General features: G+C 34.9%; 1 non-coding gene across 1 annotated transcript; it reads left to right on the forward strand.

Annotated features, from left to right (window-relative positions):
• The first annotated feature begins 13,530 nt into the window (after positions 1-13,530).
• TRNAL-UAG (transfer RNA leucine (anticodon UAG)) lies at positions 13,531-13,612 on the forward strand. Its single transcript has one exon. It is a non-coding gene; the product is annotated as a tRNA-Leu (tRNA).
• Positions 13,613-22,404: the final 8,792 nt, after the last annotated feature.

The raw sequence follows: 22,404 nt of genomic DNA on the forward strand, positions 1-22,404 counted from the left end.
AGTTTTTTTCTTCCCAAAATATTTTTTCCACACAACATAGAAACTCTCCTAGGAAAGACATGTTTAAAAATTTGTTATTGTTTTACTTCAATTGTTCGTATAAATAATAACACATACAAATTTGTTCTGAAATTGAGAATAAAATATTAAGATTGGAAGAAAAAAGGAGCAGAAATTACAGAATAGGATAGGCCAAGATCATGGAAAGAGGAAAGGTATTAAACTACAGAATTCGTTAGAAATAACAAGATGTAATGTAAATTTGTTGGTTAGATTGGAATTTATCATCCTTTTAAGCACCAAGGCTATAAGAGACATTGATCTACAGTTTAAAATGGAATTTGAATCACAGTCATGCATTCAAATTTTCAATACTTTCTCGTCGGAAATCAAACACAGTACCCCGTGTACCCAAACAACGGGCACTAGCCAGTGGATTATGAAGTAATGTAAAATGCTGGGGTTGATTAATTAGAGTTTAATGCCCTTTTCGATATTGAGGTTAAAGTATACAAAATGTATTGCTTAAAGTGGTATCTGAATCATTATTCATACAAGGCTTGATACACCAACTCGAGGTTGAAGCCACGAATGCATACACAGAAAGCACGACTGTAAACAACTTAGGTACGTATAAGTATTCAACCAACATAAGTTCTATAGTCAATAAAAAAATGAAGGAAATGTTACGTTGTAATATTATATTACTATAAAGTTTTAATTTCATACAATTTATTTCGAGAATATCGACACAAGGTCGAGTCTTGGTCCTCGAAACTTAGGTCGAAATCGAGAGAAATATATGTTAAGATAAGGCGGAGACCAATACGATTTTTTCATCTTGAGACGAGACTGAGTCTGAGACCGCTATTTGTCAATCAAGACAAGACTGAGGCTGTATTAAGTCTCGTCTCATCTCGTCTCGATACCATTCCTAATATGATTATAGGTTAATATTGAAATTGTAACAACAATTTAACAATCTATGGAAAACACACAGAATATACATTTTAATACAGAAAACACTTTGATAATGAACAAAACAATGGCATTTCTCCGAAGAATTGTTCTTCCCAACATGGTTATACTCAGTACATTGTCATTGATCGAACTAGGGACCCCTTGTACAAAAAGCGTGCTCCATGTCATCAGCGGTATCATTCAGTCTGTTTGCCTTAACCAGTTGTTAGAGTTGTCTTTCTATCTCTAAATAAAATACTAAAAAAATAAATTTAATCACATTTGGTGCTGTTTCAGAGAATTGAAAATATACGTTTTTCTTCCCAGCTTTCCAGGAGACAATTAAGAATGTTATAGTTGAGACATACTTAAACTTTCTACACCATCTCATCAAGGAAAATCTATAATGTAATTATGTCTATATACATACAGTTTCTGTAACCTGCATTTAGTTTGTTTGTGTGTTTTTGGAGTTTGACGTCTTTTTCAGCAGCGAGGCTATATGAGACATGGAGCTAGAGCTTAACGTGGGAGTCGAAACACATGAGTTTTTGCTGGAAATAGAATCTAGGTCTTTCGCGTCGAAGACGCGTGAGATGATAATAAAGCCACGAGGCAGCTCTTGTTTAGTTTTATGTCAGAAACAAGTTTTGCATTGCGCTGACGCAAACCAATGGGAAATAAAGTTCCTAATGATTTCGCATTTTGGTATAATAATAATAATAATAATAATAATAATAATAATAATAATAATAATAATAATAATAATAATAATAATAATAATAATAATAATAATAATAATAATCCAAAATATAATAATATTAATACTAAGTCAACTTACTACACTAATCAAAGAATCAAATGTTTAATGATTTTGAATGACACCACTGTTTACCATTGAGCCACTGTGACCCCTCCACACGATGTTAAAGTTTCGGAGTGGTTTGAAGTCTACGTGAATACTAGATCTCGCCGTTCGTAACTACAATATTGTCTGAAAACGCAAAGAAAAATCAAACAAGTAATCAATTAGACCTTATCATTAGCCGAAAAGGTTAAGTTCATATATGGTCATTGAAATCACTTCCAGTTAATTAGTTAGAATCTTTTAGTATTCTAGTTGTATCTTACTTTCATTTTGTTAACCACTCTCATCAGATGATATATATCATTTATGATATGGTAGACAGTTGCATTCGCAATAATCTCGAGACTGCAGCGGTTACATTTCTGCTTATCATACAGGATATCTGGCTTGGATTCCAAGTGGAAGCTTATGTAATTCAGATGTCTGGATAAACTGTAGCTGTGCACATGTTACTAAGTTTTGGTACTGAAAATGAACATGAAGCCAGGAAATAAATGTCTAATCTGGAGATCTAAACTTCAATTTCTATCTTGACTAAGGTTTATTATAAAAACACCAGTAAAAAAAATATTCTGGAATATTAGTTTACGAGGCTCTAAACGGATTATAATGAACTGTTCCGAGTACTAAAGGTGAACTTAACAAACACTTATTTTCTGAAAATGCATCCTGAACGGTCAAAATAATTGTCTATCTGTATTTTCTAAGGAAAAGAAGAAAGGCTGCCACAAACTCTTACTACTCCAATACATCGAATGTAATTTCAGAGCGTTCATGTAACTTCTGTTAGGTTTGTTCTTACTACAAGGAACGCCTCAAATATTCCGTGCACAGAAAGCAAGTAATAATAATATAAATTTAAGTATGAACTTTACATCATCGAAATAAATACTATCCCATAGATCTACAAAGCATTAGCGGGGCTAAGTTTCTTTAAAATTACACCCCCCATATATATATATACAGTGGCGGATCCAGGATATGATCAAGTGAGGGGCAAAACCATAGTTTTCAGCTTTATACAGTGTAAACCAGGATTGAAGCCCGTTTTACCCAGTGTATACCTGAGCGTCAAGGGGGGCTATATATATGAACACAAGTAGTTGATATTAAAAAACGGAAACCCTCTAAGCTAAGGGAGAAGCATTTCTTTTAAATTCAAACTCTAAGGAAGGAAAACACGTTTTATTTCAAAATTTTAAAAGATACTGTAGGTCATGTGACATAATGTTTAGAAGGTGACATGAAATGATTCTTCCTCTTTCTAAACTATTAATTTTTTAAAAATTGTGTAATATTTTCTGAGAAATTGTGCTTTAAATATTATCGCGATGGGCATTAGTTTCATTTAGGAGCTCAAAGTTTCATATTTACTGTATGTATGATCTGTCAGGAAAGTAAATGTACACCTATTTTTCGAGTCTGGCATTCCTGCGCTCCATCCGTGGAGAGTATGAGAATTAAATCAATCAAATATTTACTGAGGGGCAAAAAGAAAAGTTTAATCTGAATAAGACATTGCAAAGGGACACAAGCTGTGAATACGAATAGTGCATAATGTAAATAAAGGACGACACCGAAAGAGAAAGCCAGAAACAGCTGTTAAACTTAGAAAAAAAGAGTAAAAATTGTTGAAGTGGGAACATAAAACACAAATACAACAAATACGCCGAAAACTTAACTTTCACCATGCTATGATGTTGGTGTAGTGGCTAAAGTGCTGGCTTACAAATGCAAAGGTCGCCAGTTCGAATCTTCGGTGAGGACATTTTAAAAAATTTTTGTTTATAATACATGCAGCTCATGAGAGATGGTAAAAGAGATCGTATTTAGTCTTTCGTAGCAATTATTATTGGTAAGGTTTAGTACTGATAATACTTTTTGTCTTTGCGTATTGCTTTTATTCTTTTCTTCATTTCAAAAGAGAAGAATATCCGAACAAATGCCACCAAAATTCTTCATATTTTGAATGTAAACGCCATTTGCAATTAGTAAAGAATAAAAATTGAACGTTCCGATGTAGCTACAAAAAGTAAAAAGAAAAACATGGAAGTAAACCATACTCATGGTTATTAAAAATATAATTTCTACATGCCTTACACCTCCCGACCACGTTTCTACGTTAGCAAGTAAGAGGTTTGTGTTTAGGTCAGGCTGGTCAATACGTTTTACAAAGGGGCCCTGTTTAGCTCTGACGCACCACAGGTGCGAGAAGGGAGCAAAACAGTTTTTCTCTCTCCCTCTGTGTGTCTGTTTATCTATTTATCTGTATATATATATATATATATATATAACGCTATTTGTGAATGCCGTAACCACCCTAATTTTCAGCGGATTGAGATGAAACTTGGCACAAACATTAATTGTTGAAATATCTTCAGTTCGTTAATCAGAATAATCAGACGAAAATGTTCAAAATGGCGGACCTTTAAACTCTTAAAAACTTCGAAGGGAACCAAATTTCCCCCATAAACGGGTATTCAGAAAGTTTGAATAACTTTTCCTCTTTTACTGAAATATTTGTGTGCAGAGACTTATTGAAATATTGGACCCGATTAATCGCATAAAAAATGTTCACGCCATTTCCTTACGGTCTGGCTTTTTTTCTTTTTTTTTTTTTGCAGGAGGGGGTTATTTTCGTATCGGAACAAGATGATTGCTAGTGATGATATGAAATTACACATTGAAAGTGAAGTAACTTGTGAAACGTGTTATTTGAAAGAATAATATAATAAATGTGCTTTCCTCTAACTCAGAGAGAGCGTGAATGGCGAGGAGTGTTATTTGGTTTGCTTTTTAGTAACACATTGCATTGCAAATAAAGGTAGGCAACATTAGTGGTAAGTAAAATAATAATAATAATAATAATAATAATAATAATAATAATAATAATAATAATAATAATAATAATAATAATAATAATAATAATAATAATAGGTGTTGTTTGTGGCAAGGCAATATCTTCCTCAATTATTCTTCAAACGTAATGATTGTAACGCCATATCTCCCTTACAAACAAAATATTAGCAATTTATATCGAGAGAACGGGAAACTGTTGAGTGATGGGAGCAACGTTGGACAGTATGCACTCATAGTACTCAGAAAAATAAGCGATTTCAATGAAAAATGAACGAAGAGTCATTGCCGTGGGTAGTCATGGAGCCAAGCAGATCCCTCATTAGGCAAAATGTTGATAACTTATATCGAGAGAACAGGAGGTGAGAGTGAGATGGGACCAACGTTGGACACCGTGGACCCATAAGGCGCATCGAAAAAATTAGGGGGGCGGGCGCCAGCCAGCCTTACTTATTTCCACATAATAATATGAAATTATATTGTCGAAATACACACACGAGTTAGCTAGTAATATTTCATATTATTATTATTATTATTATTATTATTATTATTATTATTATTATTATTATTATTATTATTATTATTATTATTATTATTATTATTATTATTACTATTATTATTATTATTATCGACAGCGTCTTTTCATTACGTGTGCATGTTTGACATGAAGCCAAAAAGAAGATCCATCATTCGTAGAAAGAATAAGAATAGCCAGTTACTTTAATTGTGAACGACGGCAAAAAATACGAAAAGAGACAACCTTAGCGAAAAGAAACAATACTTTCTCTCAAATGGATAAACAAATCAAGCCGAGATAGATTCGAACTTGCATGGACGGCGCGAACAGCCAGTTCATTGTCCACTTTTTTTTTTTTTTTTTTAACTGACTCACCGAATGTGTTTTAGTAACTTACTTATTGCTAATTTTACTTGCATCACTCGTTTAACTTGCTTTTTCTAAGAACTTATAACGACAGAGACACGAACACAGAAACATCGAGGACAGTTAAAAATAATAAATGCTCTCCCGCCGGGAACCGAACCCGGGACACCATGCACCAAAGGCGAACGTGCTAGCCACTAGACCGGCGGGCAGGGCAATGCTCACTCTCTGTGTCGTTAGGGATTACGACCACTGTATTGCCAGCTATCACTTCTGTGGGTTGTATACTATGATCACATGTTTCTTCTTTGCTGGAAGAGTTAAACCTACATTCTATGTAATACATGAGGTATTTAGACCTACATGCTCTTCATATAATGTAATAAAAGGATCATGCTGGGAATAAGAAAAAGAACATTCCTTGGACAAAACGGAAACTATTGGCATCAGAAATATTTATCTACGAGGCATGCGCAGTAGTATATTTCAGAATAGTTACTGTTTAGTTCAGTAAACGAAGAAAGGGGTATAAAAAAGCAAATATGTCGAGTCAACGAGATCGACCAGGGTTGACAGAGGCGAAGTAGTAATACTACAACTTCGTTAAATTGATAATTGGTTCTTTATTCTGTAGTAGATCGTATTCAACTTTATCTTACCAGGGAGAGCAGAGAAAGACTTACTAACGCTGTCCTATAGTATGCATTAGTAACACGATCATACAGACACAAATGGATGTAACTGTGAGTACTACAACTTGGATTTAACGAAAGCCGTTTAGATATTCAGTGGTTTGCAGGGTTGTATAAGACACAAAAAGTTAAGACACAATACAATTCTTCATACCTCAGCTTCCAGTAACTAGATACATGCAATTTCAGGATAGATACTGAAACTGCTGTCGGATTTTAATACATGACGTATTGCAGGATACAAAATGCTTTGCATTACTTTTTTGTTTGTAGACAGCTACTAGCTTAGTGTTCTGAAAGGTTGTGTATAAACTAGAGATAACCAATTCCGGAATATTACTTTCCGGACTCCCGAAAGTAAAACCGGACAAATTCCGGAATTCGGAAAATTCCGATTTTGGAATAATTCCGGAATTCGGAAAATTCCGATTTTGGAATAATTCCGGAATTCGGAAAAATCCCGAATTTAGAAATTTCTGATTTCGTTTACATTCCGGAATTCGGAACAATCCAGGTTTTTTCAAAATCCGGAATTTTTCTCAATTCCGGAATTATCTAAATTCCGGATTCTTCCCAAGTTCCGGAATGCTTCTGAATTATGGAGTTTAACTGAATTTCATAATTTTCCGAAATCCGGAAAGTGAAAGTTCCGCTTCCAAAAAATGAATTTATTTTGGTTAATATGAATCATGGTGGAAATAAGTCTTTGACCAGGTAATGGCGACTTCTTTGAAAGAAATAGAGAGTATGAGAATTCAATCTGTCATATTTGTAGTTTCGTGTGGAGAAAATACAAACTTGTGAACCAACGGTTTAAGGAAAACTCAAGTTATTAATGTAAACTTTTCGGACATCATAAAAGAAATACGAAAGACATTTTGAATCGAAGAAATATAACATACAAGTTTGCAAGCGGAGACAAAGAAACCTAACGTAACCAGACTAAAGACGAATCGTTTACCGCGTAGCGATCAAGGTCGAGCTGTTTTCCAGGGCGAGTTTCGAGTTGAGTCGAGTTTGATAATGGCTCGCTCGCTCGTTCAGCTCGTTTTAACTTTTTTAAATAATGGCCTGATTAGACTGGAAAGCGAAAGCCATGAGAAATGTAAGCACTAATATGGAATACTTTTTAGTGCTGCTCACGACAGGGGTGCGTCTCGTCTCGTAATTTTAGTGCATTTCGTGGGGCAATTTTTGTGTCTCTCGTCTCGTCTAGATAACGAGAAGACAAGGGTTTTTTTTATTATTACGAGACAGCCTCAAGTGTCGTAATCACCAATATAAGTATATACTGTTGTTCTTAAAATCAAGGCTGAGACCTGCACTGTCGAATTTTTGAGCCCAAGCAGAAGACCAACTCGGGTAGCGATATCAACCGGCTCTGCTCGTATCAACTGAGCGAACATCTCGAGTCAGCTCGGTTGGGATGAGGCGATGACCCGATCCGGCTCAGTTGGAACGAGCCATCGACTCAGCTCAATTGAGCCGATGGCTCGAGCTTTCTCGGTTTTGATGGGTACCCTACTCGGCTCATGTAAACCGGTTCAAGCCAGCTAAGTTGAAATTAGTCCATCGGCACGTTTCGATTCAGCTCAACTAAGCCGATGGCTCAAATCGGCTCGGTTGGGTGAGCTGTTGGCTCGGCTCACTTCTTGGTTCGGTTCGATAGTGAATGAGCTGTAAGCCGAGCCGCTCGACTTGTTAAAAAGCCTAAACCCGGTCCCAGCTGTTTTGAACATGTTTGGCTGAAGCCTATAACTCTTAACAATTTTTGGCTCGAGCCCGAAAACTTGCCCCTTCGGAACTCAAACCCAGAACGTGACCGATGTCCTTCCCTCCTGAAGATTTCTCGACGACCGAGATCGACAGTCAATTAGCTTTTACTATTCAGATACAAACCGTATATCTTTTAAAGATTATACACGGTGTTGATATAATAATAATAATAATAATAATAATAATAATAATAATAATAATAATAATAATAATAATAATAATAATAATAATAATAATAATAATAATAATAATAATAATAATAATAATAAAAGCTTTAAACTTGCCGTTGAAATTTGGCAAAACTTACTTAAAAGTAGAGATTTCGGGGAAAGGGTTCAGTACCTTCAAGACAGTGGCGTAGGGAAGGGGGCCCGGAGGGGCCGGCCCCCCCAAAGAGGTCCGATAATGTACTTTGGTACTTTGATGATTGTAATTTTTTATATATTTTTATGTTTATACATTTTTTGTTTGTAATTTTTCTATATGTGCCTGTAACAGCACTTGCCCCCCCAAACACACATCCTGGCTATGCTACTGCTTCAAGACACACCTCTGCAACTAACAACATTTTAAAATACAACGTTCCATTGAAGTTTCATGTAGAAGTATTCTACTGTATGTTTTAAGGAAAATAACTGTAATAAATATAACTGAATATCACGCAACACTAAGGCATATAATAAACTAATTTTTAGGATATGCAGAGGTAAATAATAAAAGCTTTGCTACAAAATACCTACACAGCGAATAATTCAATGAGCTCTGAAATATAATGTAACGAAATAGCCTATGAGATTCAGTCTACAGAGCAATTGTTACTTAAAGAATGGACATACACTATTTCGAGACAAGAAGGGAAATGTTTACGATACTTTTCGTCTCGTCTCGATTCTCATCTCCAAAGAGAGACGAAAATTTTGAGTTGGTCTTGACCCGTCTCGAATGTAAAATGTTAATTCTCATGTTATTTTATTTGTTTTAGAAACGAGATGAGAAAGTCCTCTTCTCGTGAGCAACATTAAACCAAACCGAAATATTCTTTCCAGATGTCACGCTTCTGCTTGTAATGGTATGACCTGTGCGATAATTAGCTACTAGCTTTTAATCTTCTACGAGATAATAATAATAATAATAATAATAATAATAATAATAATAATAATAATAATAATTATTATTATTATTATTATTATTATTATTATTATTATTATTATTATTATTATTATTATTATTATTATTATTATTAATATTCCTGAAGATTTGATAGTTCAAATATTGCATACGAGTATTCAAATATCTGAATATAATAAAACATATGTTATCGCTGATCAATCGCCATCAAAATCCTAAAGTAAAAAAAAAAAAACATTACAATGTGAATTCGCACAAGCACCTTGACCACTCAACCGCGATCGCTATGCGGTAAAACATTCGTTTTTAGTTTTTAGTTTAGGTTTCTTTGTCTCCACTTGCAAACTTGTATGTTATATTTCTTCGGTTCAAAATTTCTTTCGTATTTCTTTTATGAAGTCGGAAAAGTTTACATTAATAACTTGAGTTGTTCTTAAACCGCTGGTTCACAAGTTTGTTTTTTCTCTACACGAAACTATAAATATGACAGATTGAATTCTCATACACCCCATTTCTTTCAAAGAAGTCGCTATTACCTGGTCAAAGACTTATTTCCGCCACGATTCATATTAACCAAAAAATTTCATTTTTCGGAAGCGGAACTTTCACTTTCCGGATTTCGGAAAATTATGAAATTCAGTTAAACATCGGAATTCAGAATAATTTCGGAACTCGGAAACAATCCGGAATTTAGATAATTCCGGAATTGAGAAAGACTCCGGATTTCGAAAAAACTCGGATGTTTCCGAATTCCGGAATATTAAAGAAATCAGAAATTTCTAAATTCCGGATTTTTCCGAATTCCGGAATTATTCCAAAATCGGAATTTTCCGAATTCCGGAATTTGTCCGGTTTTACTTTCGGGAGTCCGGAAAGTAATAATTCCGGAATTGACTATCCCTAGTTTATACCCAACCTTTCGGAACACTAAGCTAGTAGCTGTCTACAAACAAAAAAGTAATGCAAAGCATTTTGTATCCTGCAATACGTCATGTATTAAAATCCGACAGCAGTTTCAGTATCTATCCTGAAATTGCATGTATCTAGTTACTGGAAGCTGAGGTATGAAGAATTGTATTGTGTCTTAACTTTTTGTGTCTTATACAACCCTGCAAACCACTGAATATCTAAACGGCTTTCGTTAAATCCAAGTTGTAGTACTCACAGTTACATCCATTTGTGTCTGTATGATCGTGTTACTAATGCATACTATAGGACAGCGTTAGTAAGTCTTTCTCTGCTCTCCCGTAAAGTTGTGATACGATCTACTACAGAATAAAGAACCAATTATCAATTTAACGAAGTTGTAGTATTACTACTTCGCCTCTGTCAACTCTCGTCGATCTCGTTGACTCGACATATTTGCTTTCTTATACCCCTTTCTTCGTTTACTGAACTAAACAGTAACTATTCTGAAATATACTACTGCGCATGCCTCGTAGATAAATATTTCTGATGCCAATAGTTTCCGTTTTGTCCAAGGAATGTTCTTTTTCTTATTCCCAGCATGACCCTTTTATTACATTATATGAAGAGCATGTAGGTCTAAATACCTCATGTATTACATAGAATGTAGGTTTAACTCTTCCAGCAAAGAAGAAACATGTGATCATAGTATACAACCCACAGAAGTGATAGCTGGCAATACAGTGGTCGTAATCCCTAACGACACAGAGAGTGAGCATTGCCCTGCCCGCCGGTCTAGTGGCTAGCACGTTCGCCTTTGGTGCATGGTGTCCCGGGTTCGATTCCCGGCGGGAGAGCATTTATGATTTTTAACTGTCCTCGATGTTTCTGTGTTCGTGTCTCTGTTGTTATAAGTTCTTAGAAAAAGCAAGTTAAACGAGTGAAGCAAGTAAAATTAGCAATAAGTAAGTTACTAAAACACATTCGGTGAGTCAGTTAAAAAAAAAAAAAAGTGGACAATGAACTGGCTGTTCGCGCCGTCCATGCAAGTTCGAATCTATCTCGGCTTGATTTGTTTATCCATTTGAGAGAAAGTTTTGTTTCTTTTCGCTAAGGTTGTCTCTTTTCGTATTTTTCGCCGCCGTTCACAATTAAAGTAACTGGCTATTCTTATTCTTTCTACGAATGATGGATCTTCTTTTTGGCTTCATGTCAAACATGCACACGTAATGAAAAGACGCTGTCGATAATAATAATAATAATAATAATAATAATAATAATAATAATAATAATAATAATAATAATAATAATAATAATAATAATAATAATAATAATAATAATAATAATAATAATAATATGAAATATTACTAGCTAACTCGTGTGTGTATTTCGACAATATAATTTTATATTATTATGTGGAAATAAGTAAGGCTGGCTGGCGCCCGCCCCCCTAATTTTTTCGATGCGCCTTATGGGTCCACGGTGTCCAACGTTGGTTCCATCTCACTATCACCTCCTGTCCTTCGATATAAGTTATCGACATTTTGCCTAATGAGGGATCTGCTTGGCTCCATGACTACCCACGGCAATGACTCTTCGTTCATTTTTCATTGAAATCGCTTATTTTTCTGAGTACTATGAGTGCATACTGTCCAACGTTGCTCCCATCACTCAACAGTTTCCCGTTCTCTCGATATAAATTGCTAATATTTTGTTTGTAAGGGAGATATGGCGTTACAATCATTACGTTTGAAGAAGAATTGAGGAAGATATTGCCTTGCCAAAAACAACACCAACTATTATTATTATTATTATTATTATTATTATTATTATTATTATTATTATTATTATACTTACTACTAATGTTGCCTACCTTTATTTGCAATGCAATGTGTTACTAAAAAGCAAACCAAATAACACTCCTCGCCATTCACGCTCTCTCTGTGTTAGAGGAAAGCACATTTATTATATTATTCTTTCAAATAACACGTTTCATAAGTTACTTCACTTTCAATTTGTAATTTCACATCATCACTAGCAATCATCTTGTTCCGATACGAAAATAACCCCCTCCTGCAAAAAAAAAAAAAAAAAAAAAAAGCCTGACCGTAGCGAAAGGGCGTGAACATTCTTTATGCGATTAATCGGGTCCAATATTTCAATAAGTCTCTGCACACAAATATTTCAGTAAAAGAGGAAAAGTTATTCAAACTTTCTGAATACCCCATTTATGGGGGAAATTTGGTTCCCTTCGAAGTTTTTAAGAGTATAAAGGTCCGCCATTTTGAACATTTTCGTCTGATTATTCTGGTTAACGAACTGAAAATATTTCAACAATTAATGTTTGTGCCAAGTTTCATCTCAATCCGCTGAAAATTAGGGTGGTTACGGCATTCACAAATAGCGTTATATATATATATACAGATAGATAAACAGACACACAGAGGGAGAGAGAAAAAGTGTTTTGCTTCCTTCTCGCACCTGTGGTGCGTCAGAGCTAAACCGGGCCTCTTTGCAAAACGTATTGACCAGCCTGACCTAAACACAAACCTCTTACTTGCTAACGTAGAAACGTGGTCGGGAGGTGTAAGGCATGTAGAAATTGTATTTTTAATAACCATGAGTATGGTTTACTTCCATGTTTTTCTTTTTACTTTTTGTAGCTACATCGGAACGTTCAATTTTTATTCTTTACTAATTGCAAATAGCGTTTACATTCAAAATATATGAGGAATTTCGGTGGCATTTGTTCGGATATTTTTCTCTTTTGAAATGAAGAAAAGAATAAAAGCAATACGCAAAGACAAAAAGTATTATCAGTACTAAACCTTACCAATAATAATTGCTACGAAAGACTAAATACGATCTCTTTTACCATCTCTCATGAGCTGCATGTATTATAAACAAAAAATTTTAAAAATGTCCTCATCGAAGATTCGAACTGGCAACCTCTGCATTTGTAAGCCAGCACCCTAGCCACTACACCAATATCATAGCATGGTGAACGTTTAGTTTTCGGCGTATTTGTTGTATTTGTGTTTTATGTTCCCACTTCAACAATTTTTACTCTTTTTTTCTAAGTTTAATAGCTGTTTCTGGCTTTCTCTTTCGGTGTCGTCCTTTATTTACACTATGCACTATTCGTATTCACAGCTTGTGTCCTTCTGCAATGTCTTATTCAGATTAAACTTTTCTTTTTGCCCCTCAGTAAACATTTGATTGATTTAATTCTCATATCTCCACGGATGGAGCGCAGGAATGCCAGACTCGAAAAACAGGTGTACATTTACTTTCCTGACAGATCATACTTGTTCCGTGGCAGTTTAGCTTGTACGTCAACCGTGACGTCAGGCTGAATGACGAAAACACAAGATTACGTGCGAAGATTATAAGGAAAGGAAAAAAAAATATGCGGAAGCTACATTCATGCAGTAAAATACAGACAGGTTAGAACATCATGTGGTAGCGTGGCCGAGCGGTCTAAGGCGCTGGTTTTAGGCACCAGTCTCTTCGGAGGCGTGGGTTCGAATCCCACCGCTGCCAGATTTTTGGAAGAAATGTTTGTTTCATCGATATCCGACAATATTGGAACCAAATTAGCAATTTTATATACTCAAGGAAATTAAGTTTTGTTTTCCTAAATGTATACTTGTACCCCTCTCTACTCCTTTAAAAAAAAAAAAAAAGTATCTAATAATATATCAACGAGAAATAATACTATCAAATGAATGTCCTTAAACATTTGATTAATTGATTTTATTCTAACTCAATGGGTCTTCATTCTTCATCCTTCAATTCATTTTTTTTCCTAAACAGTGTACACCACGTAAAAGAGTTTGATTTCTCACAGTGTACACAACGTGGAAATTGAAGTTTGAATGTTTGCAACTTTTCTTACTCTCCGTTTCTCATTCAGAAATTTAGCAAACTGAATGAATATTTTTTTTTTCTAGAGTAGAAAGTCATTTAGTTTCATTTTAGCAAGACAAATTATTATTTTGTTTCCTGAGGGTTATGTTAATCCACTACTCTGAACAGCACTGCGGGCAGTCTATAAAACAAAGATGGTATTCTTAATTATTCCCATCGGAATACATTGGAGACCAAATTTTGATTGCCCATATCTTGTGATCAACTCTATCGACTGAGAATATTTTCCATAAAACTATTTTTTCCGTGCGAAGAACGGGTATTTGAGCTAGTTAATTTCCTGTTAGCCAACCTAATAACCATCATAGCCCCGGGCTCTAGCACTACCCTCGGAAGAGAGAAGGCCTTCGTCGTAGCGAGTGACGTCACACAAAGTAGGGACAGGCAGGCGCAGTGTGTCGGGCAGAGTTTGGCAACTCTACACGTGAGCTAAAAACAAGTTGTATTACAAAAATGGTTTTTAAAGTATATATATATATATATATATATATATATATATATATATATATATATATATATATATATATATATAGATAGATAGATAGATAGATAGATAGATAGATAGATAGAGAGAGAGAGAGAGAGAGAGAGAGAGAGAGAGAGAGAGAGAGATAAAGTAATTCAAGCGATATGCATTGAGTGCTAAGAAGAAATACGAAGAGACAGAGAGACATAGAACTTTGATCATATTCAAATTAAGACTGTTATTATTGAGAGGATAATGGAAATAATGAACTTATTATCAAGAAAATTATTATTAAATATTATACTTCTGATATCGAAATTTTAACAGAATAATAGGTTAGAAACATTTAAAACTACAATATTTTCCAAAATCTTTGTATCATGTTAGAGCGCATAGAGAAAATATTCATGGAAATCTTTCGAGAGCATATTTTGCAATTAGAAACACATTTAAATGTATTACTGGCGTGCACGCATATGTTGTTTTGTTTTATTTTTTAGGTGTGGTTTGTGCTTGCACGGGATTAGTTGCATTTGTTTTTAACTAACAATTATGATCCTAGTCTAATGGAGGAGGTGATGATGATAATGAACGAAATGGTGGAGTAAAGAAAATGGGAGAACTCCAAGACACTCACCCATGCGATATTTGTTCACTATAAAGCTCACTTCGAGAGAGCTGGGATCGAACCAGAGACCCCATGCCCCAGAGGTGAGTGCTCTACCACTGGGGCGCCACGAACCTGTTGCAAATTAATGTTGTTATACCAATGAAATAAAATTCGCACTACTACTGTGACTAATTCTTCTTCCTCTTTATTATTATTATTATTATTATTATTATTATTATTATTCTCCGCTTCCACGTTACCCAGAAGATACGGTAATCAAACGCGTTTACTACTTCAGCTTGTTATTATTAGCTATTATTATTATTATTATTATTATTATTATTATTATTATTATTATTATTATTATTATTATTTGCATTTAAGAAAATGTTTTTGGCGTATTGCAAGATACAGTCCTCACGTTTGCGAGACGAAACTTAAAAATAAAAAGAAAAAGAAAAAGTTGATTAGGAAGAAATTATACTGTATTTTAAAGATAAGCTGAATTTAACAAGTGACACGAAAGGTGACTGAGAAATTCAGTACTTGGAGAAGCTCAAGAGTAATGTTGTCCGCAATACAGAAATTTCTGGGAAACGAGTCGAGAAGTATGTGTTCAAATTAGAGACGAGCCTACAAAAATGACAAATCTCGTCTCATCTTCAAGACAAAATATTTGTCAAGTCTCGTGGGCAACACTGGTTCACTCAAGTCTTAGATCTCAGTGTTTTAGTATTACACGATTCATAGTAAAAATTCATAAATTATTCAAGTGATTGTACGAACACAATGAAGAGCATTCATCAACATTTGAAGATACGTAAGCGATTACATAATATACCGTACTCCAATAATCAATATGATTTAAATATTGTTATATTACACTCTTCGTGGACCATGAGAGTAGAAAATCTCTCAATTTTTTGTAGGATTCTCGTCTCGTCTCGATTTACGAAGAACTATTTGTCATCTTGTCTAAATTCTTTAAAAAGATTTTCTCCTCTCGTCTCCTAAAGTAATTCCCGGTCTTGATACAGAAGAAATAATCTGCTAAATGTTGTTGCTCAATTGTAATAGTTGAGAGATCTTCAAATATGTTTTGAGAAAGCCTTCTGTAATTGATTATGTAACTGGGAGAGAGACAAACCAAATCCAACAAAACCATACTTTTTCAGCACCTAGTCTGTATGAGACGAGGACAGTAGATCTACAGTTGAGGGTGGAATTTGAACCCGAGACCTGATGCACAAAAGGTTCACGCATTAGCCACTGAACCAACAGCCAGGAAGAAGATAACTGAAATCGGAGGAGTCAATAAAATTACATTCTGTAACCAACACTTAACAATTAGCACGGACAGTGCGAAATCATCACAATCGAATTTGTGTGTAGGACTGAAAGAAAAAACTTTCCATTGGAATGCTTTGACAAAGATCACATATATGAACATTCGTAATTATTACATAATGTGGAATTATGTATACAACGATGTCAGATCATAATAACCCTAGTTGCTTTTTGTCTTTCTTTAATGTTTGAGCCATTTTCTTCGTGAATTTTGCGTACACCACTGACTTCCCATATCACTAGTTCACCCGTTAATTACATATGAATATATTACTGTAATTAATTTTCATACTACTGACAATTGTGTAATTTTATTCATTCCCCTACCCAGCACCAATAACTTGCTAATGGGTGTGGAATTTAAACCAAAACTATTAAGTGAAGGTAAATATCTTTCGTTCTCCCATCAGGATTTCGCATCCTGAATTCGTTCTACAAATGAAGTAGGCCTATCGAAATAATCACATTTCAACTCACTGACCCTCTTAACCATATAGGCTAAATTACTGAAGCTTGTTTCGAAGAAGATACAGGCTCCTTATTCATATTTGATTCTTTTACTTCTTTTTATAATTAATGTATGATAAACAAATATTGCTGCTGTCTGTCAATTGTGAATGCCCAAACATGAATATAAAATGAATTACCATTTTTTTAAATACTTTTTTTACAACCATAGGCATTGTTGATACTCGCAGATACATGTTTGGCGTTTCTGCCATTGATACAGTAAACAAATTCTATAATTAAACTATAATTAAGTATGGTACTGATTCAGGGTACTGATTTATTGATCTGGTACTTAAATATAATTATCATAATTGAATCCGAGGAATATGTCAATATATCGTACTGTTGCCTACTTCCAGAGAAGACTATATGATATTACTATATATAGGCTAGTTCCTGAATTATTGAATTTGCTCAAATTCTATCTATTTTAAGCGCACACTTTTTTTTTTTTTTTTTTTTGTAAATAATGCTGCAAAGAAGTAAGTTAATATCGTACTTAAAAACTAACTAAACAAATAAATAAAAATACAATTCTTTTAGATTATATCTTTAGAATCATTCTTATGAATTATCCTGAAAAAAAAAATACAGCCTTACCCTGCTGGATTGGGTGACTTTTTGTACATTTTACGGAGCCATTTTTCTCGTAGATTGTCTTCAACTGGAAACAGAAACTTTTGGACCGTTTCCGTAATTCCTTTACAATTCGGGACACAACAAGTAAAATGCACTTTTGCCTTCAAATTATGAACACTTAAAACACTTAAATTAAACACAAATAAACACTTAAAATAAGAATTCACTTAACGCCACGGCATACACTTTCAAAAGACGCGCTCACTGTTTAACTAACCACGCAAGTGTCGTTCACCCTCGCAGGAATCTGTCGTCTTTGTTTGTACCTACTCGTTGTGACGTCACGGCTGAACCTAAATGTAGCCGAATGGCCTTGTGATTGAGAAGGTCGTGGCTCTAGTCAGATGAAAAAAAAAATCTATTAAATCAAAATTTTTCTATTCCATAGCTTCTAGATTGTATGGATTTCTATAATGGTTAAACAAAAGGCTTACAGTGTTATCTTTAAGAATAATAAAATATTGTGTATCTGTTTCAGTCTGTCAGTCAAGGGCGCCGATTTCTCTGTAACTTGTGGGGGGGAGCATTCATAAAAAAAATAAATATAACAATACATATAGCAAGAAAAAATACATATAAAAATACATATTCATAAAAATACAGGGGACCCAGGGCCCCCCGGCTCCCCAGGATCGGTGCCCTTGCTGTCAGTCATCAGCTTCTCATATAGAAAGAAGTGACATAGATCCACTAAATTTTGTAAACATTAGATCTAATCGCCTACGAAACCATTTTTTTTAATTTCGGCATGGGCGGAATTTACAGGGAGATCAAAGTGTATGCTTAGAAAGTGATGATAAATAACCTGAACTCAAAATATTAGTGTTGAATTAATTAGGTCTCGTAGTCGCTGAGATGAATAGTAACATTCACGACGCCGTTCAAGACAACCGTATAGCTCTCATCATCATGAGGGTATTTGTAGTGCATGAAAAGTAATATGCTCAAAATTACCGATATTACAATCAAATTCATGGTTTTCGCGGTCGCTGAGATGAATAGTAGCACTTACGATGCCGTCCAACTTTAAGCTCCAACGTCATCGGGGGGAAGGGGGGGGGAAGAGCGTGAAAAATAGATGTCCAAAATGATTGATATCGAATCCATAGTTTTCGTGGTCGCTAAACTGATTTGTGATAGACCGGACTTTTGAGTCCAAGTTTTGACAGGAAGGGGCATTGCAACTAGTACTGAACTAACAGGAGGAACGCCAAAGGTGCTGCTCTTCGGTATTTTTTATTTTACTCATATTGAGATGGACAACGCCAAAGGTGTTATTCGTTATTTATTCATATTTTTATTTATTACACTCGTTTTGATGGGGTCAAAGTCAAATGTGATGCTCTTTGTTATTTATCTGAAACATCCGTGATAACGGAGAAACCAGAAGATAAAGAAAAGCGAAACTTTGCACGAAGCAACTATGAGGAGAGGGACATCGTTTTACGTATTAAACACCCCCACCCAGTGAACAGTGTTGCCATCCCAGTATAAAGTTACAATTTTTTCAAATGGCAGTACGTCAGATTATTACATATTTCAAATCAACATATTAACGAAAACTTAAAATACAACCTATATTATTCAGTGTTGCAAACTAAGGATATTATAATATCACAAACATCCAAAGTTGGGAAACCTCTATCACACATACACCAGAACGGAGATGGACAAGACAATGCACATCGGAAGTACCTTAGCGTTGTATACTATGATCATGTTAGGACTTCGCTTAAATAAATAGCAATGAAGTTACAAGGGTTTGAAAATTGGAATTTTTTCGAAGAGTTTTATTTCGAATATCATATCTATAGTTACTTGTGTGGTTTGCCACCTTGTTACTGGATAGGTGCTGATTGCCACGGGTGCTGCCACGACTGTCGCTGATTGCAAATATGAAGGTGCTGACTGCCATGACGCCGTGCTGACTGCCACGATCCTGGGAGAAACTGTATTTGGAAAGAGAGGAATTAACCCCACATACTAAATTTATGATTATTAATTAATTTAGTAGGGATTAATTTAGTAATCATCACAGCAAATCTATGTGGCATCCTGTAAGTTACAAAGTTGCTCACTAAGTGGAACGACATACACTTGGATGTTTATAAAGGGATTGTCTTTTCTGTTATATGTACAATTTGCACATTTCATTGTTTATATTAATTGTTTTATTGTATTATTTAATGGATATGATGATCTGAAGCCAGCTGACAAGGGAAGTTTGGGAGAAGCACTCGCCCGCAGAGAAATAAGCATGTCATTTGAAGGACCAATTCAATGCGTTAAGTATTCTCACCCATGGCGAAGCCTGATGGTTTGCACTTGCTATTGCTTGATCACTGGGGTCCATTCACAGACAAATTGTCCATTACAAGTTGCATGACGGATGGCAAATACCTAATGGTTGAGAAGATACTAAAGAATTGCACACGATTTGTGCAACCATTTGATGTGTTTTGATTCCGATCAATCAAAGATTATGACAGAAGATTTGTACATAGTATGAATCTTCTTCATCTGGACGTTATAATGTACCAACGAAACAATCAAATAAAGTTCGTGTCCATACGAATCACTTCCGATCACCGAGATACATTGGATTGTTTCAGCTTGCGTTCTGCAAGACAGGTTACAAACAAATTATAGGCCTATAACTTTTGGATCACTTCTCGAATTTGCTTTTTGCTTTGGTTCTGCGAACTGTTCTCTTGACAGATGCAACACAATTGCACATATAAAATGTTCATGGTGCAAGGGAGTCTTTTGCCTGCGTCATTTATTCATAAAACAGAAGAACAGCAGTGATCAATTTTCATCTCTAACCTATGATTTTTGTGAACAATGTAATGACTAATTGTATCTAACAAACCCGTTAGTTATTGCGAAACACTTTTTTTTCTGTTACTTTCGATAGCTTTTAATTCGTATGTCAATATTCGTTACTAATTATGTTGTATTTAACGCGTATAAATGCGTATATCCTCATTTTCTCATATAAACTTCCAAGTTGAATATCTCGAACCGTTCTCAACCGTACAGGAATTTTATTAGCTTGTTATAATCAGTATGAATTGGGACTTCAAATGGCATGCTTAGTTTCTCTGCAGGCGAGTGCTTTCTCCTGAACTTCCCTTGTGAGGTACAGCCAGCAGTACTTTTTTGATGGAACTTTCAAGAGCTGCTCGAAACAATTTGCACAGCTGTACACAGTTCATGCAGACATAGGGAGTTCAAGTGAGAATACATAAATCGTACCAATTTTGTACGCACCGCTCCCTGACAAAACTGAAAGTACACTCATGTTCAAAATTATTGTCGCATATCTATAACTGTCTTCATGTAAGAATATAATTTGATAATTTTGCAGAGTACTTTGAATATTTATATTATGTGTATAATCAGGAAATTTATATTTGTGATAAATTTCATAGGAAAAGAATTATAAATACGAAAATCATAATGAGTAAAATAAAATGTAACTAAATGGACAAGAAAATTTTATTTTCGTTTTATTGTTCTTATTTACTGCTCTTTTGACATGAAATTTATTACATACTTGTCTTTGCCGATTATGCACATACTAACACTATAAGAAATACCGGGCGAATTCGTTATTTATTTATTTATTTATTTATTTTATTTATTGAACAAATTCCCAGATACAGCATAACTTTGCCATTTTACACAGGGACATGCTAACAAAAGAAAGAAAAAAAAACAAGACAACAATAACAACAACATAGAAAAAAGAGTGTAAAAGTAAAACTATTCCGTCAAAGCTCGTTTAATTGCTCTTTCAAACACTGGGTAGCTCGAAAAAATGTCCACATCAGTTGTTACTTGATTATAACAGTTTGGTATTCTATAAAAAAGAGACCTCTGTATAACAGCCAACCTTTGACGGGCAAGATGAAATAGGTGGGTATTCCGGGTGATGCGGGAAGGGACACGTAAGGATAGTTCCTGAAGTAATATTTCCGATCTTAAGCTTCCATTAACTATTTTATGTAGATATTTCAGGTCAGAGATAATTCTGCGTACTTCAGGAGTCTGAATATTAAGATGTCGCAAGAGCTCCTTCTTAGATGATATTCGAAGTGCAGGAACATGAAAACGGACTATAGCGATGAAGAAATTGAGAACAGAATCAAGTCTGGAGAGATGTGTAGGTGCTGCCATGGCCCATATGGGAGAGCAGTATTCGATCTTGGGCGTTATTAAAGTCTTATAAAAAGTTGCTAATGAAGAAACAGTGCGTAGTTCGGTGAATCGATAAAGAAGTCCCAACATGCGCATTGAATTCTTTAGTATTGAGGAGATGTGGTCAAAGAAGGTGAGTTTTGAATCAAAGATGATACCAAGAACGTTATGACTAGCAGAATGTGTGATAGGGGAATCGTTGATATGGTATGTGAAGGGGACAGGAGACTTTTTCAAAGTAATAGTAATACTGTCACATTTCTTACTGTTGAGTTTCAAGTGCCACATTTCACACCAGCCTGTAAGGTAATTTATGTCTTCCTGTAGAGCAATTGTGTCATGGAGACACGATATTTCTCTGTATAACTTACAATCGTCAGCAAAAAGCAGAAGGCCACTAGGTTGAGCTGATAAGTGCGTGTAGAGATCATCCATATACAGGACAAACAGCAGAGGCCCAAGTACACTCCCCTGAGGCACCCCTGAGATCACGGGTTGGGGGTTAGAAGTCGCCCCTGAAAGAACAACTCTCTGTTTACGGTCCTTCAAGTAGCTTGTGATTAGAGAGAGAAATTTGCCATGTACATTAAATCTATTGGAGAGTTTATGAAGAAGATGAATGTGACTGAC

The sequence above is a fragment of the Thermobia domestica genome, chromosome 3, assembly GCF_964235325.1.
Source record: "Thermobia domestica chromosome 3, izTheDome1.hap1.1, whole genome shotgun sequence".
In the NCBI taxonomy this organism is placed as follows: Eukaryota; Metazoa; Arthropoda; class Insecta; order Zygentoma; family Lepismatidae; genus Thermobia; species Thermobia domestica.